This window comes from Taudactylus pleione, unplaced genomic scaffold (genome assembly GCF_031769625.1).
Source record: "Taudactylus pleione unplaced genomic scaffold, aTauple2 ptg000191l, whole genome shotgun sequence".
Lineage (NCBI taxonomy): Eukaryota > Metazoa > Chordata > Amphibia > Anura > Myobatrachidae > Taudactylus > Taudactylus pleione.
Window position 1 is genome coordinate 1,906,961 of NW_028284593.1, and position 20,387 is coordinate 1,927,347.

The window sequence follows — 20,387 nt, forward strand, 5'->3', positions numbered from 1 at the left end:
CTGAGGCAGACAGCTGCAACATTTGTTCATCTGTCTTTTGATGAGAAGCCAACAACGTTACTATAGTGCAAAAAACTTCCTCCATTTTTACAGTAGGAGGTGCATGTAAGTACTTAGTGGCTTTTATATAAGAGCAATGAAAAGCCAGTTTACACAAATATATGTATCTCAGAAAAGCAATTGTAATTCACGTTTAACACAGAAAAAGAAACACTGCTGCTTTTTTTTTTTCCTCCAGCAATGGAGGGGTTTAACAGAACACAGGATAAAAATTGTCTCTTTCTCTTCCAGCACTGCAGTGCTTCATTAGACCTCAGTAATATGTGTGTCTTGCTCTTGTTCAGTCAACAGGTGGACTTAATTAGATAGCATACTAGCTGGTGAAGATACGAATCAGCATTTGTTATAGCTCAAGTACTTTAGTAAAAACAAAGCAAAGTAACTTTTTTTTCTCAGAACACATAACAGCTTTTGCACATGCATAGCAAGTTACAGTGACCTTAATATAACTGCATTTTTTTCAGGTTCACCAACCATACTCACATATACCAAACATTTTGCCTTGTCAGTTCCTTTGTCACGCTGGAAGCGGCTGGCGTATGCGCTGCGACAAAGTAGTGCAGAGGTCCCTGTACAGGCCACCACAAGCAACACGGAGCATTGAAATGAGGAATCCAGACAGGTACATGGTAAAGCAGTGTCTTTTAATGGTAGCACACACGGCACCTTAGCCTATGTGAGCATAGGCCTGGACACACACAGGCACATAAGCGAAAATAAGCAAACAACATAAAAGTAAATGTCTCAGCACTCCTTGTGCTAATGTCTGTGGACCCTCCAGGTCTTGGCACCCTAATGCTAACCACCACCCCCAGCCTATCACCTGGCTAGCTTATCCAGCCTCAGGGGCAATGAGCAACAGGTGTGTGAGAGTTTTAAAACCCTTCCTGTGCTGCTGACGTCTGCTGGCTCTGGGCGACCTGGAAAAGCCGGAATTCTGTATTTCCAGTTTAAGTAGTGCAGCCCAGAAAACACGGAATTGCAAACTTCTATTGTAGGTGCAGAATGTGCTGGTCTTGTTTTCCTCTCCCTTGGAGGGAGCTTATCTCACCAGAATGTGGGCAATTCAGGTGAGAGGCAACCCCTCTTACCACAATATATATATATATATATATATATATTCCAGGGTTCAGCTCTCATATCAATAAGTCCAATCACATCAGCGGGGTGCACATCATCTATGTGTCCAGAATCAAAGGGTTCACCAGCATAAATACGTATAGAAGGGATGGCACTCAGGTTATTTAATGTTCAGGTTATTTAATGTTCAATATAGGATAGGCTTACATACAAAGCGACATTTCGGTCCCCAAATGGACCTTTCTCAAGCAGTCAAGCCTCATAATCAAATGGATAACAGGTACAGGTCCCAAATATTAGGATGATTCTAATATTTGGGACCTGTACCTGTTATCCATTTGATTATGAGGCTTGACTGCTTGAGAAAGGTCCATTTGGGGACCGCAACATCACTTTGTATGTAAGCCTATCCTATATTGAACATAAGCTGCAAATACTGGTGAGTGAATATATATATATATATATATATATATATTAGGGATGTGCAGGCTCGGATAGGTTCGAGTTTGCACGTGGAGTTCGGATTTTTCCCTCCAAAAAAACGGAACTCAGAACGAGGCAAAACGTCATCTTACATGGACGAACATCATCATTCCTGGTCTTTTGTCCAGGAATGATGATGTTCGTCCATGTAAGATGACGTTTTGCCTCGTTCTGAGTTCCGTTTTTTTGGAGGGAAAAATCCGAACTCCACGTGCAAACTCGAACCTATCCGAGCCTGCACATCCCTAATATATATATATACATACACACACACACACTAGCGTGCAAAGGCTTATATGTTTACTTATTCTCTATCTTAATGAATATCAACTTTAATTGCTCCCCAAACTCATTATCATGATTAGAAACGAGGCTTTAGGGCTTCACTTCAAATGTACTATACTTAATTTACCATATCATTTGTACACACAAGCGTATTTCATTTTCATCGCAGTCCCAACAGTTTATTGATATGCTAAAGTACGTAATATAGAGCTGGTCATTACTAAATCTGCTATGTATGTTGATTCATTTTATTAAATAATATTTTTTATTTAAAATATGTTTTTATTAATTGAATATTTTATATCTTACTTTTTTAATTTTAATTTTCCTTTTTACAGTGTTAAAATCAATAATAATAACCAGAACTTTTGCAAAATGAAAAAATGACGCGAATATTCACTTGAATTGCATGGCAACATTCAACATATTTCTAAATAAGGCTATACTCATCGACAAATTGCTAAAAAATTAAAGTCCACGGTCTAGTATAATGTATACATTAGCTCGATACAAAGAAACAGGTACAAATGTGATTAAAAACTGTTATGGACGCCTCAGGTATACATCAAAAAGGGAAGATAAATACATCATAATGAGTAAGTGAAACCGAAGACTCCCAAGCAACTGAAATCAAAGACCACCTCAATAAATTTAGACAAACTCCAGTATCACTTGATATAGTTAAAAGACATCTGTGTAGTGTAGGTCTAAATGGTCACATAGCTTGCAGAAAACCATTGTTGAGGTCTGTAAATAAAGTAAAATGTCTTCGATGGGCCAAAGAACACTGGATCAGTGAAAGAAAGTATTTTGGACCGACAAATTTGAACTTTTCGGAACCAGAAGACGTCAGTATGTTCGAAGAATGGTCAGAGAACGTGGTGTTAGATAGTTGTGTAAGTCATACAGTTAAACATGGCGGTGGTCATGTCATGATTTGGGGTGGTTTTAGTAGAGGAAAGGTCGGAGATTTAGTTCAAATAACATCAACTATGGATAAGAAACGATACCACAGTATTTTAGTACATCACGCTTTACCAAGTGGAACTCAAAATATTGGAAAGAGGTTCCTCAGAGGTTCCTCATGCAAAAATATAATAACCCTAAACACACACATCTAAACTGTGTATCAATTATTTGAAAAGTAAAGAAAAGCAGAAAGTTCTACAAATTATGACATGGCCTCTTCAGTGCAATGGTTTCAACAAATACTAAAAATTTATGGGAATGTCTGAACGAGGCCTGGAAAGGCTTAACTTACGAAACTTTAGAAAAGTTGGTGTCTTGAATGCCCAAATTATGTGAAGCAGTGATACGCACCAAAGAAGGACACATTGATGAAAGACAAATTTAATCTGAAATTTATTTTACACTATAAAATTATAAACAATTCTGATAATGTGAAACATTATTATGAATATTTTTATTATTTCACTACATTTTGCTAGTGTAAACTGTACATATATGTCCACACATGGCATTCTAGTAAAAGTAAATGAAAATGGTGCTTTGCTGCATGCCCACTTACACTGTGTGGAGGAGTGCCGGAGCAGTGGATTGTATATATATATATATATATATATATATATATATAGCTATTTATAAATCTCTCTCTCGCTCTCTATCTATATATAAATGTGGCCAAGTCACAATACAGACAGATGTTTGAATTTATTTCCGATCACTGGAAGCTGCCGGAATTGTGACTGCTTACATGTGGCTCAGGTTCGGGCTCTAAGTTCGAGGAAGGAACTGCCGCTTTGCCTGGACAACTTATCTTGCAGCAGAATACAAGAGCAGCTAACACTGCTGCTCTATGATGTGGGGGGTCCAGGCATAGCACCAAAGACATTACGGTTGGGAGTCATAAAACAGCAGATATGGAGCTACAGTCAAGACCAGAGTCATCTTCCATAGAATACTGCACCTGTCAGCTTTGTGTGTGAGGAGAGGACAACACGTGACAGGATAGAATGTTGGGGGAGCATATGTGACAAATGCCTCGTTGCATATGTTCCCTCATCATTTTCCCTTTGTGACATACAAGAGCTGGGCCCAAGAACTGCTCTTGCACACAGACCCATTAAATCAATGAAACGCCTTGGATGGGTTGGGCCATATTTAAAACAATAGTTTCTAGAATATCATGACTCATACCTCTTAAACAAAAGAGATTTACTTTATTTTCATACATAACCAAACTGTATTTTAATGTTGATGTATGTTGCTATGATAAATAAACTATATCCAAGGCTTAGCAGTTGTTTTCAATTTTAGCCTGTGTCCTGGTAAGACCCCATCAAAATGCAACTACAGCTCAATGACTTCTGTATAAATGATTGACATTTCTCATACATACTGTGTATTTTAACGCTATAAAACTATTGTTTTTACTTTTGGTGAGTTGCATACATTGCAGGATTTAGTGAACACTTAAACTGTGAACCACTTCATAAAATCCCAGCCGTTATAATCTTTTTAAAACCTCAGTAGACTGAAATTTAAACTATTGACTGGTCACACTTGACATATAAACCCAGAAAGCTTTGGTGTGAAGTAATGAATAGCTGCCAACTGCTAAGCATCTTATCTGTGTTTTTTATATAGGTTTACACTGCAGTGACTCTCACTTTATTTTATATAGATAAGGTTATGCAGGGAATTAATTTTTAGTTTTACCTCTTTTACTGGAGAATAATACATACTATTCTCATGCAAAATCAGTCTAGTAACAAAAACAGTAAAGGTCATATATTCCTATATTAAAAATCAGCATTATATAGTCTACTTTTATATGAAGTTGCTCAGTAGTAATGTAATTACCACCGCTGTCATTACACTCAGGGGCGGGCTGGGCGGCAGGGTGCCATCTGCCCCCCGGGCCGGTGCAATTGTGCAGCACTAGGGCCACTGCTGTACTCTGTGTGCATAACGGTATACTGTAGTATAGACAGGAAAAAAAAAATCCTGTCACCCACCAACAGCATTCAAAACTAAGTCTGGCCTGTCTTTTCACCTTTTGGCCGCCAGAAGCATTGAATCTCCCATTCCGCACCCCTGGGTTAAGCCCTGCCCACCGTTGGGTTGCCCGAAGCTCCGCTCCCAAGCCATCAGAAGCTCTGCCCCCGGGTCATCCGAAGCTCTGCCCCCATTCATTAACACCTACGGCAACTTAATAGACTGACTGACAGCAGCCAGGTACTGAAAAATAATGAGAAATTCACCACCGCTGTGCACAGGAGGGAGCAGGTACAATAAGTTGCACTATGCAATCGTGGAGAGACTCCGGCATATAAATGTCTCATGGAACTAGTTCTTTATTCCCTGTTTCTGTACTTAATCACCACCACTATCCTCAGTAGTAGAGGTGATGACGATTCATGCAGAGCAGGGGGAGCATGCATGGTCCACACAGCGCATTGGGGTCCTGCTACCAGAGATTACTCATTTTTCTTGACTGGTAAGCTCCTATTATTTCCTGAAATCCAGTAGATCTTAAACATACAACCAGAAAATAGTGGGAATAGGCATACTAGGTGGGAATAGGCATAATAGGTGGGAATAGGCATAATAGGTAGGAATAGGCATACTCAAATCTGCTGTCCCTTCTTCCTTTAAGATTTTCTCCCTTTTAGGTCTAATGTATACATCTGTATAAATATAACCCTTTATTGGCTCTAACATCATCTGATTAGTCCCTTATAATAGCACTCACCAGCGGCTAGTACCCTCTTTGATGAGGGGGGCTGCTGCTGCTGAAAAGGACAGAGTCACTCACCGGCTCCTGGCTGGGACCCAGCACTTGAGCAATCGATCTGTCTGGCACCGGGACCGGCACATGCGCATGTCACCGTACTGTACTGTGGGGACCAGTAAGACCGGAGCTACCACTGTTTCTAGCTCGCATCCAAAACCTGCTTGATGACACCAAATACAAATTCTCTGGGGGTAGACAGGTAGAACAAGCTATGTAGCCAAGCACTATGCCTGGATAATGCAGCAGTTTGCCTATTGACCTACTTATTCTCTGGACTAAACTATCAGAACACAAGAATATTTATTCAAAGTGTATATGACAATATTAAGTTTTCTCTTTGTCCGCTGTCTTTATTACTTGATTATAGCTGTTTTTATTACTTGATTATAGCTGTCTTTAACTTACTAATTGCATTATAATTATTATTGTTGCCATTGATTTATTATAAGATTTAGGACAATGGGGGGGGGGCATGTAAAATGGTACCGACAGACAAATTAATACAGACAGAAAAACAAAAAGTAGGAAGGGCCCTTTCCAAGAGAACTTACACTCTAGTGGCAAAATAGCAGAACGAGTCTAGAAGAGCAAATGTGTCTCACAGTCTAGATTGGGACAGTTATGAGATGTTCCAGTGGATGTTTTGTAGGTGGGAGTGGGGCATCTAGACATAGGCATATGTATAATGGGTAAAGGGTGTACAGTGCACACAGATCCCTGGGTCCAGGGGGCCCCGCACTGCACACCCTGTACCCAGAATAAACCTACTTGGTGCCAGCAGGCAGCTTCCACCTCCAATATGCTGCAATCTTCCCAGTGACATCTTCAGGAAGATGATGCCGCGCTGTGAAAGCACAGACCTGAAAATCACTGGGAAGATGGTGCCCTGGTGGAGGGGGGACCAACTTGCTGGCACCAGGTAGGATGTGGAGGTCCCCACTGCTCAGAGGAGGGAGGGGTGTCTGCTGCAATTGGGCCCGGTCAGGCATTATTACATCCATGTATCTAGAAAAGAGGTCTAGCAGTGAACCAAGAAATGTCAGTGTCACAGGTGCTAATGAAAGAAAGGATGTCCCAGAGAAAAGTATGATAAATGATGTTGAATATTAATATATAATTACATTTGTGTTTATTAATGCTCTGTATAATTTATTTGATGCTTATCCTTAATTAAATTTTAACATTCACCTTTACTGATGAAAAAAGGCAGGGACACTGAGATGGTGCAGGAACTAATTACCCAGGCCCGGGTTTGTCTGGGGAGCCCGGCATGGCCTGAAACAGCCATACAGGTAGAGCAACACCCTCTCACTCATTGTGCACCTCCACTTCTCGGGGAACGATTTTCAGAGCGGGCATGGCCATGCCTCCTCTCTAGCACCTTGAGACAAAGATGTATTGGCAGCCCTGGTAGAAGGGATTCAAAATAGAATAAAGCTTGTTTATTGTGAAAATCAAGTAGAAAGACAACATAGGCATTGGCATACAGTGGAAAAATGCTGTGGCGATAGGTTGCCACTATTCATTATCTTATCCTATTTCATATATTTTTAAGTTTTGACAAAATGCATTTATTTCTTTTACAAAGAAAGGGGATGTAGTTAAAGAGGAGTCATGAAGTCTGTAGTAAAACAGAAGAGGGGGTAAATAAAATGTGAATGCCTAGCTGGCAAGGGTAGTTAGACTGCAAAATTCACGATCAAGTTGTCAGTGGTAGCAGATTCACTAAATGATTTTAAAAAAGGGATGGGATTATTTATACGTATTAGTACTATCGGTAATTGTAACTTGAAGATTACATAGTTGGAGTGAATTATCCAGGGCAGTGGTTCCCAACTCAAGTCCTCAAGTAGCACCAACAGGTCATGTTTTGTGGATTTCTTTAATCATGTGTGGTGCCCCGGGTGTTGTAGTGGGCACAGATAAGTTAGGTGTAGATGGTACCTTACAGCTGAGATGTCAGCTCCAGCGGATCTTCCTTCTCCTTTGGCAATGACTCCACAAGCTTTATCCACATCAGACTGTAGCAGAGAGGCTAGCCCCACACACACAGTAATATGACATACTGTGACAGCCTTGGTAAATAGAATAATTAAGTATTTATTAAAGGGGGTAGAAGGACGTAGATCCAGGGCAGGTCACTATATGAAAATAATGATTACTATTTGTATAACAGGAGATTGCAGCACAACAAGGATTTTGCAATTTCAAATCAGTGGTTAGCAATGCAGTAGTGAATATGCAATAGCTCTTTCCAATAGTTAAACAGACTTCATTATCTTTAATGCTCTTGCAGCACCTCTTCCTTTAGCTAGGAAAAGGGCAATTTTTTAGCATATTATCCACTGCGATGCCATACACAGCTTGAGTACTCATAGCATGCGATGAAGTTAGCAATTCCTGAGTAAGGTCAGAGCTTGTGCAAGTGTGCGTGAGGCTGCGATAGTACCGATGGTGTCGCAGTCTTGCCAAACATTACGGATGTTTGTAAGGAAAAGTGGGCGACGGCATAGCGATCGCAATGGATAAGCATACTATCGCAGTGAGACTGCATGCGTAATCGCTATTGCAATCGCAGTTGCGATCCGTAATGAATCAGGCCTAAAGTTCTGTCCTTGGAGTACTCTGTTGCTGGACGATCACTGACCTATAACATGCATGCATTTGTAATCCACAATTGGTTAAAGTGATAAGCTTAGCATCTAATGCTGTTCATTTCCTGTTTCCAGAAAGCAATAGGTTTGATTTTCAAATGGCAAAGCACAATAATCACAGTTCCACTTGCAATATAACTTAATTGTCTTGAGCACTGCACAGCAATAACCAAGTTCCAAAGTTCTCTTTAACTCAGCACAGTATTGACACAAAATGGCTGCCACTCTTTAAACCGACAAACTCAGGCACAAGATGAACATCATGCTGTTTACTCAAACTCAGGGCCTGATTCAGACCCGCTCAGTTGTGCGTATGCGCGAGACCCGGATAGCGATGGGCAAGCCGTCGCTCTGGGTCTCGTACCAAAGGGGGTGTGCTGTCGATGGTGAGTGACAGCATGCCCCCTTTGGTGGGCGTGCTGGGGGTGTGGCTGCCCAGATGGAGGCATTCCCATGGGAACGCCTACCGTCTGGGGCCGGCCCCACTGACATCACAAGTGATGTCAGTGGGAGTGCCTTCGGCTCTGATAGAGCTGAAAGCACTCTAGGGCTTGCGGCAACGAGATCCTACCACAAGGGTCTCATCGCAAGCCCGATGGTCGCGATGGTCTTGACCATCGCGATCATCTTCCTGGCCGCTCGCTATAACTGTGGGTGGCCATCCACAGCTATACGAGCGGCCAGGAGGCCGCTCTAAAAATTAAGAAGGACGGCCCTGATTCAGAGCGAGCGCTCTGTCAGAGTGTCCGGCTCTGGATCAGGGCCTCAGTCTCTTGCACAAGTCAGGATTACACAGTACTTGAATTATATCAGATCTCAGTATCACTTAGCAATTCTTTGATCATTCTCCATCTCTCATACACCCGCAACTGCTCTCAGTAGCTCTCAAAGAGTAGGGATGCCTTACTTTTACAGCTCGTTTCTTCACTCACAGCCTCCACAAATCTCAGCTGCGACTCCTAGTGCCATCTCTCAGTCTCAGCTGTCACTTCTGCGCTATCAGTGGGTATTCAGTCACTTCTGTCACTTCACCACTTCAGCAATAATGTTTTGCTCAGTCTCTTGTCCCCCACAGCATACCTGTGGAAGCTCACCCCACTCTGCACTCTGCTCCTCGGTTTCTCCCAGTCTCAAATGCGCATGTGCAATTATAAACACACTGTCCAGTAGCTGACTTTTCTCAGTTTTGGCACATAACAGCTCCACCTGGTGGCAGCCTCCTATACTGCAATGTCCATTGGCTGCTATCAAAGCCAGGGGCACAGGTGAGATAATCTATTTTTGCTGTCTCAGTAATTATCCCACCTGTTTCCACAGACAGAAATTCTCAAAACATGACCTGTTGGGAAAACTTGAGGGTCGAGGTTGAGAACCTCTAGCCCAGGACATTAATCAGGGTATAACAATTCAGTGCTGCAAGTACTTTGATTTAGTAATGAGCTGTCAGCAAGACCATATTAAAAGGTCACCCTCCCTCTCGCTCTGTGAATACAATCTGATTGGAATACTTAGGCGTGAAGAAGATCTTAAATAATGTGCATGCTTTTATATGCTAGGAGGAGTATTTGTTAACATATAAAAGCATATAAAAGTCTTCAATATTGTGTGGATATACAGTACTGTGCAAAAGTTTTAGGTAGGTGTGGAAAAAATGCTGCAAAGTAAGAATGCTTTCAAAAATAGAAGTGTTAATAGTTTATTTTTATCAATTAACAAAATGCAAAGTGAATGAACAAAAGAAAAATCTAAATCAAATCAATATTTGGTGTGACCACCCTTTGCCTTCAAAACAGCATCAATTCTTCTAGGTACACTTGCGCACAGTTTTTGAAAGAACTCGGCATGGTGGTTGTTCCAAACATCTTGGATACCTAACCATAGATATTCTGTGGATGTAGGCTTGCATTTCTCAGCATTGAGGACACTATTAATCCTGACCAAATCCTCAACTCCATTTGCTGAAATGCAGCCCCAAACTTGGTAGGAACCTCCACCATGCTTCATTGTTGCCTGCAGACACTCATTATTGTGCTGCTCTCCAGCCCTTCGGTGACCAAACTGCCTTCTGTTACAGTCAAATATTTAAATTTTGACTCATCAGTCCAGAGCACCTGCTGCCATTTTCTGCACCCCAGTTCCTATGTTTTGGTGCATAGTTGAGTCACTTGGCCTTGTTCCCATGTCGAAGGTTTTGGCCGCAATTCTTCCATGAAGACCACTTCTGGTCAGACTTCTCCGAACAGTAGATGGGTGTACCTGGGTCCCACTGGTTTCTGACAGTTCTAAGCTGATGGCACTGCTAGACATCTTCCGATTCGAAGGGAAGTAAGCATGATGTGTCTTTCATTTGATAAAGTTTCCTTGGCCAACCACTGCATCTATGGTCCTCAACGTTGCTGTTTCTTTGTGCTTCTTTAAAAGAGCTTGAACAACACATCTTGAAACTCCAGTCTGCTTTGAATTCTTTACCTGGGAGATACCTTGCTGATGAAGTATAACTACCTTGTGTCATGTTGCTGTGCTCAGTCTTGCCATGGTGTATGACCTGTGACATGAAACTGTCTTACACAACCTCACCTTTGTAGCAGAGTTTGGCTATTCCTCACCCAGTTTTAAGCCTCCTACACAGCTGTTTCTGTTTCAGTTAATGACTGTTTCAACCTACATATGAAAATGATGATCATTATCACCTGTTTGGTATGATTGGTTATTCATACACCTGACTATAATCCTGACTTTGTGAAGTGTACCTAGAAGAACTGATACAGTTTTGAAGGCAAAGGTTGGTCACACCATATATTGATTTGATTTAGATTTCTCTTCTGTTCATTCACTTTACATTTTGTTAATTGATCAAAATAAACTATTAACACTTTTATTTTTAAAAGCATTCTTACTTTGCAGCATTTTTGCACACCTGCCTAAAACTTTTTTCACAGTACTGTATATAATACAGCACACACAGGCGTAAATAGATCTTTTTATTTATTCTCATGATGGAGACTTCACTACGCTATTCCTTCTGATTGTAAACTACACATGCACCGGAGTAGAGAGCACTCAATTACAGGTTATGCAGAGCCATTCGCTGCTCATTTGCTGTTGATGAGCGTAAAGGTGCATACACACTTAATGATTCGCTCCATGAGCGATATCGTTGAGTGTTTGCCGGGCTCAATGTCGTTAACGACAGTGAGCATATACACTGAACGATATCATTAACGATATCGTTCAGTGACGTCTCCGGCAGCATCCCTGAACATGCACAACCTGACGATATTGTCAGGTTGGCCTGCATGTTCAGGCAACGATTGTTAACGATATCCTGCATACACACTGGACGATATTGTGAACGACTGAACGATATCATTATTGTTCACAATATCGGCCAGTGTGTACGCAGCTTAACTCTGCAGTAATAGGACCTTCGCACATAGGCAAAGTTTACCTATGTTGGGTCAAGTGTGTTGATGAAATTGTGGGCTATTCAGATTTAAGTCAACACGTAATTACACCAGTTTTCAGATGATGGGATAGGGCTAATTACTGATGACGACTATAAAACCAAACATATCGATGGGGCGGTGGAAACGCATAACTGCATACAACTCAGCGAACAAACAAATATCCATATTTACCTCTGCACTGAATGTTGGTGTAATTATGTCTGACTTCAACTTTGCAATAGCCTATTAGTGTTTACCGTGTATTTATTAACATCTTACCTGAAGCATACGCTCTGCTTACGTTACAAAGTATTATTTTAAAAAAAAGATAGTATGCATTTTTGCATCTTATTAGTGAAATTGGGCTATAATAAGGTGCACTTGTCAACCACAAACATTTAATTTGAATTATAATGAAAATTCAAATACATGTATCCGATAATCAGTAAGGAAGTCATACTGCTGAGTGATAACACACATGTAAATGTATTACTTCATAATACTTCAAATAATCTTTAAATCTAAGGATTGTGTAATAACTAAATAGATGTATTACATTTTATCATTGTTTCATAACTTACTACAGTAGATGCCTTGGCAAAGGCAAAGTAATATGAACTTACAAAAGAGTCTATGTCAGCTGAGAACAGTCCACAGATCAAAGTTGTGCCCTTGCATTGCTTTAAATGGAGTCATGAAATAGTATAAGCCTGCAAAGGCTAAAATGTTATTATATTTGGCTCTGTGATACTTATCCACACGTATCTTGTGCGTGCCATTAATTTGTTTTACACATTCTTTCAGTAGATGATATTGCAAACAATTTGTGTGGATTTTTGTTTCTACAGCTTTACATTTGCAGTAATACAGCATTAAAACTACAAATGCGGATCAGTCTAGGATCTGCCAAATAGTTTCACAATCGCTGAACTGAAACTTAATGAACAGAATCCATTAAAAAGGGAATATAGCCGGCAGAGGCTGGAACTCTCACTTTCTTGAGCGGCAGGGATGAATGAATACCATTAGCTGCACTTAGTACTGTTGTCTATTACACTACTCTAATACATGGAATTAATGTTAGGAAGTGCATTTGCCTGCTAACAACGTGGACAATAAAAATCTACTCTAAGATAAACACAGGAGGAAGCAACACCCTAAACTTGAAAATGGGGGGAAATTGGTTTACTTGACTGGAAAAACAAGACGTATCATGATAACAATGGGTTTCTTTCACATATTACACAGTTCCCATGTTACTGCAAGTAGAAAAGTCAGTTTATTATGTCTGTTGTTATTTCAATCAATTTCTGAGGCAAGTTTTCTTTATTATTATATTATTATTTAACTATGACGTGCAGGGAATGGAATAAAGAAAAATCTAAGTAAATATAAGGGAGGTGGGGATAAGACATGGGAAGACATGGATTGTTTATGCCAAGTGGGATGAAAGTTTACCACAGTGTCTCCCAGCCACCTCCATCTTGTGACACAAATCCTGACTTAGATACTATACAGGTTGAGTCTCCCATATCCAAAATGATTGGGACCAGGGGTATTTTGGATAAAGGAATATTCTGTATATTGGAATATTTGCATTCAATAATGAAATTTCTTCGGAATGGGACCCAAATATACACACAGAATGCATTTATGTTCTATATACACCTTATACACACAGCCTGCAGGTCATTTTATACAATATTTTCAAGAATTTTGTGGCTCAATCAAAGTTTGTGTACAGAAATGAAATTAATTTATGTTCATATACACCTTATACACATAGCCTGAAGGTAATTTTATACAATATTTTTAATAATTTGTGCTTTAGACAAAGTTTGTGTACATTGAACCATCAAAAATCAAAGGTTTCATTATCTCAGTCATGCCAAAATGATTCCGTATTTCGGAATATTCCGTATTTCTGAATATTTGGATATGGGAGACTCAACCTGTACTCCATACCAATGTCAAAATATTGCAAATTAATGAAAAATGCAAGGTACAGTTAAAATATAGCTCATATACTGTGTAATCCCCATTGTATATACCAACATGACTGGGAACTACTGGTTTACCCAGTGACGTGTCAGAAAGGCTTTATATATAAAGTTACAGAGTGAACTGAAGGCATCCATGGATCCTAGAATGGTATTTGTAACATCCAAGGTTTGTCTACAACTCGAACACCTCATGGAATTCCAAGGTATTCTCTTAACATCACAGCCTAGAAGATAATGAGTAAGGAATGGAAAAGGAAATGAATGGAAATCAGTTATTAATTCACAAGTGGATTAGGCAGGCGCTATGTTACTTGTGTTTGATTTAGGCTAAACTGGAATCTGCCTAGAAAGATGGTTTTGCATTATTCTGTTATTTAGAAATGGGTATTGTGAAGTCCTTTTTGTGAATTTTACGTTAGGCTGTAAGCCATGCATTATTGAGTATACAATGAAGAACACTGCCTTCGGCCCCCTCGAGACCCCCTGCATTGGACACAGTAAGGATGTAATGGTCTTCTCTCTTCTGATCATTGGTTGAATATATGACATGCTGTTTGTCTCAGTCAACGCACTCTTGAGACTGCAGCTGTTGATTTTGCTCATATAGCAAAATTGGGATAAAATATATATCGGTTGAGTCTCCCATATCCAAAATGCTAGGGACCAGGGTTATTTTGGAAATCGAAATATGTATTTTGGAATAATTGCATACCATTATCAAATATCTTGGGAATGGGACCCAAATTTAAACACAGAATGCATTTAGGGTTCATATACACCTTATACCCAGAGCCTGCAGGTCATTTGAAACAATATTTTCAATTATTTTGTGTCTAAAACAAAATTTGTGTACATACATGAAATTCATTTATGTTTCATATACACCTTATACACAAATCCTGAAGGTAATTTTATACAAAATTGAAGGCACAAAATTATTTTAAAAAAAAGTTTGTGTACTTTGAACCATCAAAAAGCAAAGGCTTCTCTCTCTCAGTCATGCTAAAAAAATTCTGTATTTCAGAATATTCCGTATTTCGGAATATTTGGATATTGGAGACTCAACCTATGTTATTTTTTTCAGGAAGACCAAAGACCATGGCAAATCATGTTTTAAGAATTTACTGTGTAATAACATTTTAAATAACTACTGTTCAAGTCAATTAAACTTATTTACCTGCGAGGAAATCCTCAAAATACAATCTTGTTGGTTTTGAGACACTGTCATAGGCTGAATGGTGGGAGACCAGTATATTAGAGGGTTGAACATGTTTAGAATGAAATCAGCTGTTATAGATGTTTCTATTTCTGAAATGAGCTAAAACAAGAGATTAACAACTACTAGTGTTTGTAAGAGCTGAATAAATTCTTCTTACAATGATTTGATTACGTTTTAAAAAACAACCATGGTCCCATATTTGAGAGATGCTGTATAAAATACGTCATATGTTTAAATAAGACAGACATCATCATAGGCAGGCCATGCTGACACAGGCGGTCTGTAGGTGGATGTTCTGTGCCAGTATAAGTCTGTGCCATGTGATAAAAACATGGTGAGGCACTGACTCAGTAGGCTGCCATGTAAATGACATTATGCAGTCCATAGAAGTCCATGTCTCTATGGGAGTGATGTAATTGCATATTATTTCTATGTAGTGATGCTTGGAGCTCCCTAACATTTGTCATTCTTTTAGTAGGCCTGTCATGAATACTTCACTAATGCACTGTATAGGAAATGGATTATGGGACCAGAGATGTAACTAGAAGTACCTTGGGCAAGAAAGAAATTTGACGTCTCCCAAGCCATCAATTCTAACCAAATAACCTTAAATTATGAATTCCTTGCACCCCCTTTATGATTCACTGCCTGGGCGGTTCCCCCTCTTACACAGCTCTAGTTACAGCCCTAAATGGGACTCGGGTATACATCAGACGTGCTTACACCCCAACTCTTGAAGCATTTGTTTTCTAAGTGAAATATGCATTCGCTATTAGGTTTGAATATTTTGTTTTAAAACCGTCTCTCTAATCCAGCAGGTACAGCCCTCCATCCCACGTCCAGAAAGAACCTTGCTAAACTACACTCGCAAAATGATAAGTAGCTAGTGCTGGTGACCTTCCTCATTATTAGTAGCAGCGTATATCTGCACCATCTCTCAGGCACCTGCAACTTATACAGCTTTGAAAGGTGTATACAGTATATGGGTCTCTGTGCGTGTCTGCATCTGTTAGTAGTTAAGTGAATACGCCCTAATGTACGTTAGGCCGCCCCTTTCCTCCCCCATCCAATCTTTTCACTCACACGTGTTAGATTAGCATAAATCTATCTTCATTCATACCTATGCATGGTGCCTGTAGTCTGGGAACACGGAGAACCAATTTACAGATTTTACACTGCACACATCATCAGTACAACTCTGCACAGTGTACGGCTGACTTCTCAGTACCATCATCAAGGACAATGGGGCCTATTCATCAACACTAAAATAACGGTTTTAAGGACATTTTCCTTAATTACCATTATTTTAATATTCATTAACACACTTAAAGGAGATATCACTGATATCTCCTGGTTAAGTCCATCTGCGTTAACTTCCACTCTCCCTATACATTAGTATGGGGATATGGAAATTATGTTATTCATCAAATTCCAAAAATTATGTATAGATTTTTTATTTATTTATTTATTTTATTTATTTATTTTAACTTTATTGTTTTCTCTTCTTCAGACTGGAGGTCGGGGTCCGCAGCTGCAGGAGGGGAGGGGGTGGTTGGGGGGGGACAGAATTACCGCAGCTGTAGGCAGTGCTGCGCATGCGCTGATTTTGTGAATGTAACGGCGCATGCGCAGCACTGATCACAGCTGCGGTAAGGTAGAGTAGAGAGGGAAAAGTATCTATTTCCTGAAAAGCTGTCAATAATGACAGCTTTTCAGAATAGATACTTATGGAGAGGAGGAATGATGAATTCCTCCGGTAATTAGGTAGAACTCCATGTGAGTTCTAAACCTAATTACCGCCATCGATTATTTTGTTATGATGAATAGGCCCCAATGTTACAAATGTGCTGTATAAACGTGGTGTCAGAGTTCAGCCGGGGATCGGCCATCCTTTACCGTCCCGCCGGCTTCCTCTGACTTCCCGGGCTGTCGGGCGGCTGGCGCGGCGACGTGGGAGGAGCTGAGCATTCACCCTGTAGCTGTGGTGTCAGACGACCCGGTGAGCGGGGATCGCAGTTTCCATCATGGGCGCCGCCATGACACTTTCCTTATGTCAGTACTTCGTTCCCTGAGTGGCCCGGCTGGTCAGCTGACGCTGTGGGCCTATCAGCAGGCTTCCAGGGGTATATATCCGGCTCCTGTGCTCCAGGTAGTTGCCTGAACAATCATTGTCGCCGCTAGTGTAACTAGAGGAGTCTCGTTCCAGGTTCCCATGCTTCCAGTGTGATTCTTCCAGAGCTTCTGAGCTATCTCATCACAGTGCCTTTACTATCAGCAGCCTGTGTGCAAGTTTAACCTCCATCTCACCACAGTGCCTTTACTAATCAACAGCCTGTGTGCAAGTTTAACCTCCATCTCACCACAGTGCCTTTACTAATCAACAGCCTGTGTGCAAATTTAACCTCCATCTCTCCACAGTGCCTTTACTAATCAACAGCCTGTGTGCAAGTTTAACCTCCATCTCACCACAGTGACTTTACTAATCAACAGCCTGTGTGCAAGTTAACCCTAAATCTCACCACAGTGCCATAACTAATCAACAGCCTGTGTGCAAGTTAACCCTCCATCTCACCACAGTGCTTTTACCATCACAGCCTGTGTGCAAGTTAACCCTTCATCTCACCGCAGTGCTTTCACCATCACAGCCTGTGTGCAGGTTAACCTTTCGTCTCACCGCAGAGCTTTTACCATCACAGCCTGTTTGCAAGTTAACCCTTCATCTCATCACAGTGCTTTCACCATCACAGCCTGTGTGCAGGTTAACCCTTTGTCTCATTGCACCCTAGTGCATGATCTCCAGCCGGCAATCCGGTATATACTTCATGGGATATCCAGCTGTTACCTCAGCCTACCAATAAATCTCCACACCTCTCTAGCCAGCACCTCAAGTGCCTTTCTCCAGCCAGCAGTTCTATCCCACTCCCCACGTGCCTATTCCAGGCATTACCCTTGGCCACGGGTGTTTTTGATTCTCTTTTCCCTGCAGGCCTTGGTCACCAAGTCAAAGGACCGCGACCTGAACACCTCCTTGTGAGTTAGACTCCGCACCATTGACTAGGTCTAGCCATCGTCCAAGACTTGTGGATGCGGAGATCATACGTCCAGGCCCCTCGCCTTCGCCTCCTCCTGCAGCCCAAGAGCTCGGCTTTCAAAAACCCGCCTCCCAGCGTGACACGTGGATGTTTGCAAGTAACTCTGCTGAGGTAGTACAGTACTTAGAAAGCCAATTAACCTTTAGGATTTAATACAATGTGCAAACGTCAGTTATCATTCTCATGTTCCCTCTTGTTAGTCTCCAGAGATCTGAACCTGCTGGTGGCAGCAACAGTGGAATTATGACCTTGAATATCAGTCGGAGACTGTGGGAGTAACGTTCCCAATGAAAATTAAACCTGGGTGATTCAGTCTTTGCAGGCAAACAACAAAGCTGCCAAGCCTTAGACTATGACATTTATCAAATTCATTCATTTTCTTGCTACACACATGCTAGTGCCATATAAATATAAATGTATAATTACACACTGTCCTGATTGTGCTACTTTCAGAGAGAAGTAATTAATGATGCCCGATAACGTAATTAAAAACAGGTACATCTTTAATCTAGTTTCTTACTGCCTTCCCTATATCTTCCAAAATATCACATTTCTCTCTTCCTATTTTTCCCATTTGTTTTATAATTGCACTAGCCCATGCTAAATAAATTAAAGTATTAGTCTAGTAACAATATTATTATTATTAATAATAATAATAATAATAATAATAATAATAATAATAATATTAATATCCCTTTGAGGATTTTTCTAATCTGTAGGAACAGTTTCACATGCTCAACTCAACTGATGGGCAGCCAGCATGCAACTTCAATTAAATGCTGATATTGTCAAAAGTGAAAACAGCTTTCAGATAGTATTACTGACTTTGTCTGCTCGTAGAAGGATTCTCTAGCTACCTATAAATAATAGCCCAGTCATTATTACTGCAGTAGACCACAAATGCAGTGCAGTTGTTGTACATCAGTAGGGCATACAACAACTGCTCTTCATCTATTTTCCAAATGAAATTTTTCATTATAGTTGCTGTACATGTTTTAAGATAAATTGTTTTTACCTCCTAAACACATAATGTTTTAAAAGAACCCAATATGCTACAGTCAGTATATCTCATGATATCTAGCTGGTTTTCTAAAAAGATTGTGCACAACTAAGGGGCACATCCACTAGCAGACTATTATGACATTGAAATCGTGCAGTAGTTTCATAGTCTGTGCTGTACCTACACTGAACGATCAGTCATTCAGTGCAGGCACCCTCCCTCATCCCCGACTATATGGCCAATCTGTCGTTATCGGCAGATTGACCAGCATGTTCGGGCGATGGTAGATGTCAAAAACGACCAGCGGGAGCGCACATCGCTGGTCGTTTTTAACATTAAGCTGCCCAATTAACAAACGATTTAACGATAACGATGTCATTATCGTTCAATTGTTCTGTTTAATCGGGTAGTGGATACCCGCCTTAAGGGGGGATATTCAATTAGACACAGAGCTTACGCCACAGCTAATTGATCTTACTGCCAGATTCAATTCCCCCGTAATTGTCTGTGGGGTATATTCTGCAGCTAATTGAATTTTCACCTTAAAATCAAATAATTTACTTTATAAACAGACATGTCAACATTTGGTAAAATAGCTTTCATTGTATCATGTGTCTAATTATCTTTTGATGCTGGATAGGTTTCTTATTAATAAAATATGTAAGGTATTTTATTATAAGTAAGCATCCAGTGAGTTAAATAGAATGCTTGTTTCAACCACTATGGAGACTTACAGGGGTATTCAATATGGGTGCGATAACATCGTTTTTGCGTTAATATCGGAGGTATGACGTCATTATCGCAGGTTTTACTTTTACACCGTATTCAATTTCAAAGACTTATCGCAGTTTTGAAAAGTCTTTGATAAAAAACGGGGATAACTTTTCACCATTGAATAGGTGTCGAAAAAAAGTGTAGAATTGGGGTTTAGGGGTGCAGGCTTAAAAAAAATAGCCTGCACCCCTGGGACTGACATTTAAGAAAGAACTGTGTCAAAAAAAGTTTAAAAAAAAAATAGGGACACCCCAAAAAATTTATTTAAAAATTGGGGTGAAAAAAATTGTTTAACAATGGGGAAATAGGTTCAGGGCTATTCCGCAAGTATGCGGCAGATGTTTTCTAGAATAGAATTATAGCGGCAGATGCACAAATGCAGAATTTAAAAAAAATTAATTTAGGGACATAAAAATATGCTAGTACCCATTTTCATGTACCCCAAATTTGATGGGACCACTTAAAAAAACGAAAAAAATAACCTAAGTGCTCTTCTGCATCACTTCTTCAATGTCGGGAAAAAAAACACGTGCT

General features: G+C 40.3%; 1 protein-coding gene across 1 annotated transcript in view; it reads right to left on the bottom strand.

Moving 5' to 3' along the window:
* The window catches only part of LOC148519299 (uncharacterized), an 88,782-nt gene that overhangs the window by 51,448 nt on the left and 16,947 nt on the right, over positions 1–20,387 (bottom strand). The window lies entirely within an intron of this gene.